The sequence below is a fragment of the Mastomys coucha genome, unplaced genomic scaffold (genome assembly GCF_008632895.1).
Source record: "Mastomys coucha isolate ucsf_1 unplaced genomic scaffold, UCSF_Mcou_1 pScaffold14, whole genome shotgun sequence".
Taxonomy (NCBI): domain Eukaryota; kingdom Metazoa; phylum Chordata; class Mammalia; order Rodentia; family Muridae; genus Mastomys; species Mastomys coucha.
Window position 1 is genome coordinate 52114523 of NW_022196896.1, and position 11243 is coordinate 52125765.

At 43.3% G+C, this 11243-nt stretch overlaps 2 long non-coding RNA genes and 1 pseudogene across 2 annotated transcripts in view; 2 read left to right on the plus strand and 1 right to left on the minus strand.

The window, feature by feature from the left end:
• Window positions 1–293: 293 nt before the first annotated feature.
• On the plus strand, window positions 294–414 carry LOC116089644 (annotated as a pseudogene).
• A 4208-nt stretch (window positions 415–4622) lies between these two features.
• Window positions 4623–10514, minus strand: LOC116088242. Its single transcript, XR_004117835.1, has 3 exons — window positions 10305–10514; window positions 6258–6423; window positions 4623–4921 (listed from the first exon to the last, which is right to left on the minus strand). It is a non-coding gene; the product is annotated as an uncharacterized LOC116088242 (long non-coding RNA).
• A 71-nt stretch (window positions 10515–10585) lies between these two features.
• Window positions 10586–11243, plus strand: part of LOC116088243 — a 16040-nt gene continuing 15382 nt past the window's right edge. The window contains exon 1 of the long non-coding RNA XR_004117836.1: window positions 10586–10672. This is a non-coding gene — a long non-coding RNA (uncharacterized LOC116088243). The remainder of the gene's footprint in view (window positions 10673–11243) is intronic.

The window sequence follows — 11243 nt, forward strand, 5'->3', positions numbered from 1 at the left end:
AACATGATGAAGGAAATTAAAAGGCTTTCATGTAGAGAACATATGTACTGCTGAATGGGAAGGAAATAAAGTTAATATAATCTGCCAAAACTCCCAGATAAATTCTTAGGACAGTGAGTGTAATAGAGTTTATTCTGAAAACAGTCCAAAAGTTTATCAGAGGAATAAATCAGGAAAAAAAGAGAGAACGTAATAAAGGGATCCTTATTAGTGTGATATGAAAACATATTTAACAGTGATTAAGAATAGATTTGCCACAAGCCAATTCTCCTAGATTAAAAAGCAAAATTACTCCTGCCCCTAGAGGCATTGCAGATGTGGCGGCTGTGTCACATGTGGCTGAGAGAAGAGAAGCTATGTCTGTGCCCAGTGTTCTGACCTAACAAGCATCTAAATGATTGGTAGCCTAACATTTTATGAAAAGAGTGAGCCCAAGATGACCACCAGTCAGGCACCAAGCAGGTCCAGATGAGCTCCCAGAATGGGTAGCAAGTCAGAGACTGGAAGAACTCTGCCTGGGACCATAGGCCCTGGGTGTAAGTGAACCTGAGACACATGACCTTCACAGGTGGGCTGGGCAAGGACCAAGCAAGCAGGAGGAGACCGGAGCCATGGGGCCTGGATAGGGAGCTAGCCTGAGATGACCCATGCCTGGCACGATAATGCACAAGTGGGGCATAGACTACTCCTGAGATAACCTCAGCAGACACCCTTACTAAGAGCAAGTGAGCAGTGGAGAAATAGAAGAGAAAGAAACAGAAGGATGTGGGCATAATGAAGAGAGGCAGAGCTGGAGGTTCAGTGGGAGTGACGGACAATCTCATGTGAGTGGTCAGTGATGACACCTTGGACCATGGTGGGTGGGGATGGGGTCTATGCTGTCACCAAGGACCACATCTGGGTCCATGGCCCTGCAGCAGCAGCAGCGTTCTGTTACCACCAAAGGCCAGATGGACATCTCTTGTCTGGGTTGCCGTCTGGAGACAAATTGATATCTGAGGGCTGGGCAGAACTGGTCCCACTCATAGAACATCCTAGAAGAGCTAGCCCTGGGGGCATGAGAGCAGAAGAGCTGTCCCTGCCCCTCACTAGAAGTAGCACGAGAGAGAGTCAGCCCTTCACCCAGCATAGGCAGCAGAGTAGAGTTGACTCTGGTGGGAGGGGCATGGATGTGCGGGCCCCTGAGGGCTTCCGTGTGGGAAAGCTGGCTTCACTATTTGTCTCCCATGCGTGCTGTGACATACACAAGAAAGAGATATACCAAGCCACCTATGGCAGGCAGGAGAGCTGACCCTGTGGTCATCAGTGCAGAAGAGCTGGGTCCTTCCCCTCACCTGCTGCAGCAATTGGAAGAGTGGGACTTATACCTTTCCCTGGGTAGCACAGTAGAGATGGTCCTGGATATGGGGGTTGCAGGTGAGCTGCTCCCATGGGCATGGGTATAGGAGAGCTGAGTTTGCCTCTAGTTTGCAGTAACACGAATGAGGGAGATATGGCCTTCTCCCCTCCCTGATCTGACCAAGCCAGCTCAGTCAGTCAACTGAGTCTCAAAGGAGGGATAGAGGATTGAAAAGGAAAAAAACAAAAAAACAAAAAACAATTAGACAACACTATAATATGACTCCAGCCAGTGCTGAGGCTGAAGTGGGCTTATTTTTTCTCCTGCCTGCTTTTAGACCATTTTAAGTACATGCAAAGAATAAGGTCAGTTCTAGGTCAAGGAACGAACACGGCAAGAAACACAGTCAAGGAACAAACAAGGCAATAAGCAAAATCCTGTGATCACTGTTTCTAGGGGCTTACCAGGATGTCCAAGACAAAAGGCACATTCCTTTTGAGTTTACCTTGAACTTTGTATTAACTCAAATGCTAATGTTCTTATCTGAGCCTACTTCCTGAGTCCTAGCCCAATGTCAAATTCCTGCCAAATTCCTTCAAGGCTGCCCCAAAAGCTCTGCACACTGATCCCTCACCATCTATGGCAGGCAAGAGAGCTGGCCCCGGGGTCATAAGAGTGGGAGAACTGGCCATGTCTGTCACCAGCTGCAACACTTGGGAGAGTGGGTCCTGTACCTTACCTGGGCAGCAGGATAGAGCTCACCTTGGTTACAGGGGTTTAGGGTGAATCAGCTCTGAAGGTGTGAGGCCAGGAGAGCCCATGGCCTGACCGGCTCAGATACTGTAAGACTCTCTCGAGCCGTAGCTTACTGGGGACCCCTTGAGTGAACCACGTGGAGCCTGGATCGATGCAAAAAGCAAGAGGAATTTATTGTTCCAGTGAACTGGGGTTGTCCCAGACCTGAAGGAGAGGTGGTGACCCCACATAGCTTGTTCAGTGAGCTTTTACAGTTGGACTTCCCTTGTCTGAAGGTGGGCAACAGTCTGTCCTGTGGAACGTGTCCCCACCTGCAGGTCAGTTCCCCCCCTGTGGTCTGAGGAATGTTAATTAGCCTCTTCCTTCCGGAGGGGCAAGTGTTCAACGACCTTCCCAAAGTTCCTGAGCTGACCTTTTCAATACCTCTCAGGCCCAGATCCAGGGCTTGAATTGGATCACCCCAATATCCATCCTTTAGATGAACAACTGAAATACATGAAGAGGCAGGTTCTACAGATGCAAAACTACAGGTTCTCCATGATACAAGATATCCAAGAGGAGTCCCAGTGAAGATTCAGTATTGATAGAGTAGCAGAAGCCATAGGCCTCGTACCAGATCAGGGAGTCATTGCAATAAGTATGACACACTACACTTCCCACAACAAGATATTCTTCTTTATTTGGGGAGGTTGCAAGGGTGGAGAGTGGGTATGAGGGGAGGGGACCATGAGAGGGAGATGGGTGGGATTAGAGTGCACGATGGGAAGTTCACAAAGAACCAATAAAAAGGTTTTCTTAATGATAAAAATAAGAAGCTTGATCTGAAATACAGTTGAAATTACCAGCATCAAAAGATAAAAGGTAATTAATTATTAATGGTCTGGGAGGGTTATTTAACCAATAGCCCATCTTTCACAATAGAAAACAAAACAAATGATAGAACGATTAAATATTTTAAAATTAAGAACTGAAACCATGGGCTGGAGAGATGTTAAGAGCACTGATTGCTCTTCTAGAGGTCCTGAGTTCAATTCCCAGCAATCAGGAGAGGGAGAATTGGGAGAAGGATTGTGGGAGGTAGGCAGTGAGTGGGATATAAAGTGAATAAGTAAAAAATCGATCAATAAATAAATAAACATTAAGGCAAAAAAAGAAACAAACAAACAAAGAGGAGCGTTTAGTCATTCTTTGACTCTGACTCTTCATCATGACAGACAGTTCTGGAAAGTCAATGTCAGTATGCATATGAAGGTGCTTTCTAAATGAAAAAAATAATATAGGAAGGGAAACGTTATCTCTGTATTAATTTTTACACTACTTTGGGGAGATTTGATCAAATGAGAATGCTTTGGTAGAGCTATTCTAGTTTCAGTGCGTGACTCTAACTGGTGTATGTTATACAGGTATGTTATACCTAATGCATATGCTATACACAATAAGACTGAACAGCACAGTTGACAGCAGATCTCACAGTTCCACCATGCTTCTTTACTCATCCTGGCCTTGCTTCATTTTCCCTCGTCTTTCTTATCAACTGGCAGTGACTCAGAGCTTACTCAACTTAGTCTCATGCACACATAGACACATACAGACAGACACGCCCACATACTACTTGGTTTCCATAGTGCTATTTATTTTGCTTGCCCTTTGAGTACTCACATCACAATATGCAAGACACAGTCCGACTTACCTCTATCCAACACATACTCATTCCAATGTACCCACAAGACCCTGAAACACTTTACAGCATTCTCCCTCAGTACACAGAGAATTAGCAATGAATTTTATTTGAAAATCTGCAAACTTGAAAGCTCAAAAGAAGACAATTCCTCAAACCACTTGTGTTCCACATTTCTTATTCTTTTTGGAACTTTCCACAGAATCTTCTCTGTAATTTTCATTCATTTCTCAAGCCATAAAGCTCACAGTTTGCAAAATTTCAATTGAGTTTTCCTGTATCCTGTGTCAACCAGCTTTAAATGATACAATTGCTTCATCAAAAAACAAATAGGCATTTAGCAAACACTTCCCCATCATCATTTTGCCCTGAAATCTCTGGGGCCCAAGGACATAGTTGTTGTCTGTCTGTCTGTCTGTCTGTCTCTCTTTCTCTCTCTCTCTCTCATATGTGTGTATGTGTGTGTGTCTCTCTCTCTCTCGTGTGTGTATGTGTGTGTGTGTACCCATGCATAATTTTCATTATGAATTGCTTGCAAACTACATAAAATAATTTCACTGAATACCTATTATGTTGGTGTTTTTAAAATTATCATCTATATTCCTCACATTCATATTTTACCATCCTATGGTTATTGCTTTACAACATATATTATACCCTTCATTTTTTTGATAAATTCATGTGAAAACCTTTTTCTTGAGATGATACTTACAGAAATCTAACAAGATCTCCATCCCCCTTCTAATCAAGTACAACAAACTTCCCCAACTGGAAATTCTCTCGATAATTAGCACTTTTAGTTTCTACAAGACTTGCTGTTTGAACGGAAATGAAATTTAAATAATGAAATCACTACTATATTTTATTTTTATTTTATCTATCCTCTTCATCACCAACTATGTACAATGGGTACAGTTCTTTTACTTTAGAAAATCTCCTCTTGCTGTAACTTCATCCAACATATTGTTTCAGTTTGATGGTTGCAGTTTAGAACAGATTTACTTGTTTCTATTTCTTGTCTAATGCATTTTAGTTGTTTTCTTGACAGCCCTTCTCTGTGTTAGGCTGAGCTTCCATTCATCTGTCTGTCCTTCGTTCCCTTCTGCTTTCTCCTCTTGTCAGCCAGCTTTATGTTCACTTCCTGGAGGCTGTGGAGTTTGAAGTGGTGATAATAAACTAGTTTAAATATTTAGCTAATATTCTGTTTTCACTCACTTGCGATAGAAACCTCCTACTGCCTCCACAATCTCATGTACATTGATCTGCTAATGTGGAGGGCAGATGGTATCCCGTTAACTATTTTAAATGGTTGCTTGGTATTTTCAGCTTGTAACTTCTAGGTAAGTAAGCTATAAATGCAGAAAGAAAAATGCAAGCTGAAGTTCTGCAATGTTCTAAGTTAATATTAGGCAAAATGTGTGTTTTTTTAAATCACTTTAAAATCTTTTTAAAATGAGCCTGGTGTTGGTAGCACACACCTTTAATCTCAGCACTTCAGAGATAGAGGTAGGTAGATCTCTGTGAATCTGAGACCAGCCAAGTCTATACAGAGAAGCCCTGCCTTAAAAAAAAAAAAAAAAAAAAAAAAAAAATCTTTCAAAAATGATTCTAATACTCTTTTTCTTTTTCTTTTTTCTTTTTTAATTAGATTTCTCTTTATTTACATTTCAAATGTTATCCCCTTTCTTTGTTTCCCCTCTAAAACCCCCTATCCCCTCCTCTGCTCCCCCTGCTCACCAACCCACCCACTTCCTGGCCCTTGCATTCACCTATATTGGGGCATAGAGCCTTCACAGGACCAAGGACCTCTCCTCCTATTGATGACCGACAAAGCCATCCTCTGCTACATATGCAGTTGGATCTATGAGTTCCACCATATGTACTCTTTGGTTGGTGGTTTAGTCCCTGGGAGCTCTGGGGGTACTGGTTAGTTCATATTGTTGTTCTTCCTAAGGGGCTACAAACCCTTTCAGCTCCTTGGGTCCTTTCTCTAGCTCCTCCATTGGGGACCCTGTGCTCAGTCCAATAGTTGGCTGCGAGCATCCACCTCTGTCTTTGTCAGGCACTGCCAGAGCCTCTCAGGAGACACTATATCAGGCTCCTGTCAGAAAGCACTTGTTGGCATCCACAATAGTGTCTAGGTTTGGTGACTGTATATGGGATGGATCCCCAGGTGGGGCAGTCTCTGGATCATTATTCCTTCAGTCTCTGCTCCACACTTTGTCTCTGTAACTCCTTCCATGGGTCAAATACCCTTTTTTTAGTCTCTCATTTCTGGTGTTTTCTGACTCCCTGTTGCAGTACTTTCTTTCAGGAGATGTGGTCAAACATCTATTTATCCCAGAAAGGGCTTCAATTACAGACTGAAAAAGCATTTCGCCCCAGGCTGGCTTGATGAACTATTAAGGAACATGGGTGACTCAGGTTCCTGCATCACAGAAAAGCCCACCTGCTAGGATAGTAAAGAGACACATCATCCCTTACCACACCAAGTATGACTTCCCTATTGGTATTCTCACTCCATGTAAGCCAGCCTCAGATAGATCATTCTCAACTGGATGTCTCTTCTCTCAATTACTTCTCATGGACTCATCTTTGGTTCCTCTGTCAGTCTGTTTAGGCATCATTTATATTGTGTGATATTTTCTCCCTGGGGAGTCAAGAACAAACATCTATTGAGAAAACAGAATAACAAGAGCAGACCAAAGAAATGATTTCCCAGTATCTAGCTTGGTTTACCAAAGACAAGCTTAGATAAATTAGGCAGTTTATTACCAAATAGGCCACTCCAACATGAAGGATGACTCATGGAAGCTGGGTCAATGGAACTCCCTGCCCAGTGAATGTTCTAGTAACTATTTCACAGAATAGTCTCCTCTCTAATAGCAATGTTTTACTGCTTATATAAGCAGAGGGACTTGTGAGTCTTGTAAGTTTCATGAACTTCCTGAGTCTTTTGAGCTTTCCTTTTCCTGCCAGGAGGGAATTTTACATTCAGACAAAAGAGTTACATGACCATCTGAGAAAGTTTTTGAGAAGTGTTCTCTGACATGAAAGATTTCTATTCCACTATGATGAACTACAGAAAGATCCTTAATATTGTCCTCACTGTACATGAGCTGCATTTAGCACATCATACTCAGGTGCCATGTACAGTTCAAAATATGCTATTCATCCATCTATCTACATATTTTTAAACACAGTAACTGTGAGAAAACAGCATGATTAAACTCAAGAATTCAGAAAGAAATGTAATTTTCATAAAGGAGAGCTAAAGGATTTGGTATTTTGCCTCACAAAGGCAATTGTCCTTCATCCATGTCAGAAATAGAAAGAAAAACAGAGCTAATTATTTTTCTATTCTCTCTCCAGATATTATTTCATTATTACTAACAACATCATTTCCATATGAATGATCTGGATTTACTGAATTGGAGACAAGTCATGTGGAAGTTGGCTTTGTCCAAGCCACAGAAACACAGGCATTTCAATAATCAGAATTCAGTTGTTTGTTGTGCTCAAGTGATGGTGCAGTCTCAAGACTATTGCACCTTAAATGAGAAATAATTACACAAAATATTGTGGTTAGTAATAACACTACATACAGGTGAATCAGCTTAGAAAAGATCTTTATTTACATATTAATGCTATTGCTAATCTGAAAGTCTCAGTTTTTATGGTAAACATTTAATATATGTTAAAGCCAATCATTCTCCCTCACACTTTAACTCTCCTGTTATATCCATCACAATAGATAATTGATGAGAAAGTCACTGTCATACAAAATATATCACTCTGCAAATGATACAGCACTTGAGTATTACCCAGATAACTTAGAAAAGAGTCACTCTCTATAATAACTGTGTAACTCCATAGATTAGTGAGACATTGCTAAACACTGTCTTTGGTATATTAAGTCATTTATATTTATATTAAGTCACTTTCACTCAGAAATGTGTGTGTATACACACATACACACACACATATAACTAGTTGGAAATAACTGAGGATTGAATTACATTTAGTAAATTTCACATTCTAGAGTTACCATATGCATGTCTGTTTGAACTAAAAATTAAGCTTTTGTACTAGATTGAATGTTTTGAAATTAAGTTAACAAGTTACATTATGACACATTGACATAAACCTAAAAATTCTTGTTACTTTCCTCTTTGGAAATTAATCACAAAAGTAATTCAGTTCTTGATTGTGTGGGTGTAAATTTGACACCACTGCTATAATTCCCATGCAAAGCTATGCACATTAGCGGGCCCAGGGTATATTAATCTATATGTATACACTGAAATTTTCATGAATTTTTAAAGATTATGAATAGAACAGAATTACCTTGGCCATTATGATGCATCTTGTTTTTGAGACATATGTTAAGAACCATCAGTAATAAAGAATGTTTCTAAAGCTTTGTCATTCATAATTCTTCTTCAAAGACATTCTTGTCTTTTAACTATTTTCGAAAGAAGAGGAAGTAGGGGTGGGAAAAAAAAAACAAAAACAGGGCAAGCCTGTGAGAAGTAATGCTCTCGTTTTTTGCGAGAGATGGAGTAAGGAAGGAAGGAGGCAAGAGCAGAGAGACAGGGACAGAGAGATGAGGGGGAATGAGATTGATTCTATGAGTCCAATCTTCCTTCAAATGCCGAGTGACAGGACTCTCCCACCTTAGCCTCCAGAGCAACTCCGAGGGCTGCTGCTGTAGTACCTAATAGAAGTACTGGGTTTTGTTTTTCCAGAATTTGTAGGTAGGAGCTTAATTTTTATCTATTTTAAGAGAAAACTGATGGGTCAAAAAATATGTAGATGGAAAAACCATGAAGACTGAGGAAACGTTCACTGGCTGCCAGTGCGCAAGTATTTTTGACAGTGAAGTTGAGAAGAATAACAAGACACTTTAAGCCGCATTGCACTTGGCACAGGATCTTACAGAAAACAAAGTGCTTGACAACTATCTTGCCTAGATCGCACGCAGTGAGGCAGGGAGAACCTGGCATATTGTTCTCTTGTTACAGAGTTAGCCATTAACCAGGGTGCCCCAAATTAGGCCAGAACTTGGATCTTTTCGATAAAAACTAAGTCTTGGCTATCTTTCTTTCTCTTCAAGCTAGTCACAGTGAGTTTCTGTAAAGTAAGGGTGGTAAGAGAATACTTTTTCTTGTTTGGCACTTTCTCTCTCCTTCTCTCTCTCTCTCTCTCTCTCTCTCTCTCTCTCTCTCTCTCTCTCTCCCTTCCCCCTCTCCTCCATTTGCTTCACTTTACAGATCATTCTTTCAGTGTCATCAGAACAATTTATGTAAAGGCACAGGCCACATGTACAAATATTTTTAAAAGCAGTTTATTGCCAAAATAAATAGAGGACGGCAGCTCTTTGAAGTATACAAATAAATAAAAGATTTATTCTAAATTATGCAAATGTGTTACCAAATATTTTTCATCATCATATAGTCCACTTTCAGAAAGGAAGTCAATCAAATTATTGATTTCATAGAAAATGAAAATTGAGTAATTCTGGCTGTAGTAGTTTGAATAAAGTGTTTCTTCCCATTGTCTCAAGTTTGAATCCTCATTCCCTAGTTAGTGATGCTGTTTGGGGAGGCTTAGAAAGTGTGGCCCTACTGGAGGAGGTATTCCTCTGAAAGTTGGCTTTGAGAACATAAAGTTGCTTGCTGTTTTGAGTTGCCTTTCTTTGCTTCCTGCTGGGGGCTTAAGACGTGAGCCCTCAGCTTCTGTTCTTGCTGCCATACCTGCCACCTGCTACCCTGGCCCCCAACTCTGTCATCATGAACTCTCATCCCAGTGGAACTGCAAGCCCAAAGTATTCCTCTTGTAAGTTGACTTGGTCAGGGTGCTTTTTTTCACAGCAAGCACGCACTGGTTATATAAAATAATCAAGTAGCTATGCAGTTTCTATGTAGTGCAAGTTTGACCACCATCTTTAAACTAATGGCCTTTTATAGGCAGCCAGAGATATCTTACAAATATATTCTCTCTATCTATACTCTTCTATTCAGGTATTTCACCCGTTTCAGTGAATATAGTTTGTGCGACTTTGTTTTAGAAATAAGGTTCTTAACTGGATACTGTGATGAGCTTTTGATGCCAGCACCCAGGAGTCTCAGGGAAGAGGATATTGGGTTAAAGCAGATTGAATTACACAGAATTCAATCTCAAAACAGCAACTTAGCCATAAGGCTCACTTTTTAAGTCCTAAATGCAATATTCCTTTAGGAAAAGAAAAATCATCGCTATGCCACTAATGGTTTGGATTTTTATCAGAACAGAGACTAATGTGTTTGAGAAACCTGGTGCTCTGGCTAATTCTTTAAGAACACAGATATCCGAGACTGCAGAAACAGCAATTTGAGCGCTGTCTGCTTATGCGTTCAGTTATCTAATGTGAGACGCCTTAACTTTAAAAAATTAATAACGTCGATTAATAACGTTCCAATCTCTGTGTGCAGCTAGCTCTCTTGCAAGAGAGCAGTCTGGGTTGAGGGCGGGGATCTTGCTGAAGCTCACCAGCACGCGTCACCTGCCTACAATGAGGGCAGTCAGGCTCCAGACCTGCCCAGGCCTACTCCCTCTGCGACGCCGCCCGGCCGGACTGGACTTGCTCCGGGCGGCAGGATCAGGTCCCACCTCTGAGCTCTGAGCGGTTCGCTCCTCGAGGATCAGGGCGGGTGTGTAGCCGGAGTGTCTTTCTATTGGCCTCCTTGCCGGGCGTCCGGACACCTGATTGGACGGCCCCGCCTCCCCACGGGCTGAGCTCATTGGACGGCGCCGGCCGAGGGGGCGGAGCGCGTTCCCCCCGGGTTCTTGAGCGAGCGCGCCGGGCCGCCGAGCCGGGCTGAGACGCGGGAGCCGGGGCTGCGCGGCGGGCTGCGGAGGTAGGGAGCACGGCGGGCGGCGAGGGCGGCGCGGGCGCGGGCGCGGGCGGTGAGGGCGGCCGGGGCGGCGGGCCCGCGGCTGGCGGCTCGTGCCCCGCGGGCAGGCGGCCCGGGCGAGAAGGGCTCGCCGCTGTCCTCGGCCGCAGGGAGGGGACGGAGCTGCCGGCGCGCCCAGCCCTCCACCGTCCTGTCAGCCGCGGCCAGCACACACACACACACACACAGACACACACGTTCACACTCACACACACACACACACACATACGCGCGCACACAGTCACACACACATACACACACGCACACACACAAAGAGCGCGGCGGCGGTGCGGGAAGGCTCGCTCGGGCCCGCAGCGCTCAGGCCGTGGAGACAATGCGGCGGGCCGGACTCCGCGACGTGCGAGCCGGGAAAAGTTTGCGGCTTCTTCTCCTCCGGCCGGACCGGGCCGGGCCGGGCCGCGGCTTTGGGCAGCCGGCTTCGGGACGGGGCCCTCGAGCTCGGGCGCCTGCGCGGCCCGAGGCGTGAGGAGAGCCTTTGATACTTTTCTTTCTTTCTTTCTTTTTTTTTTTTTTT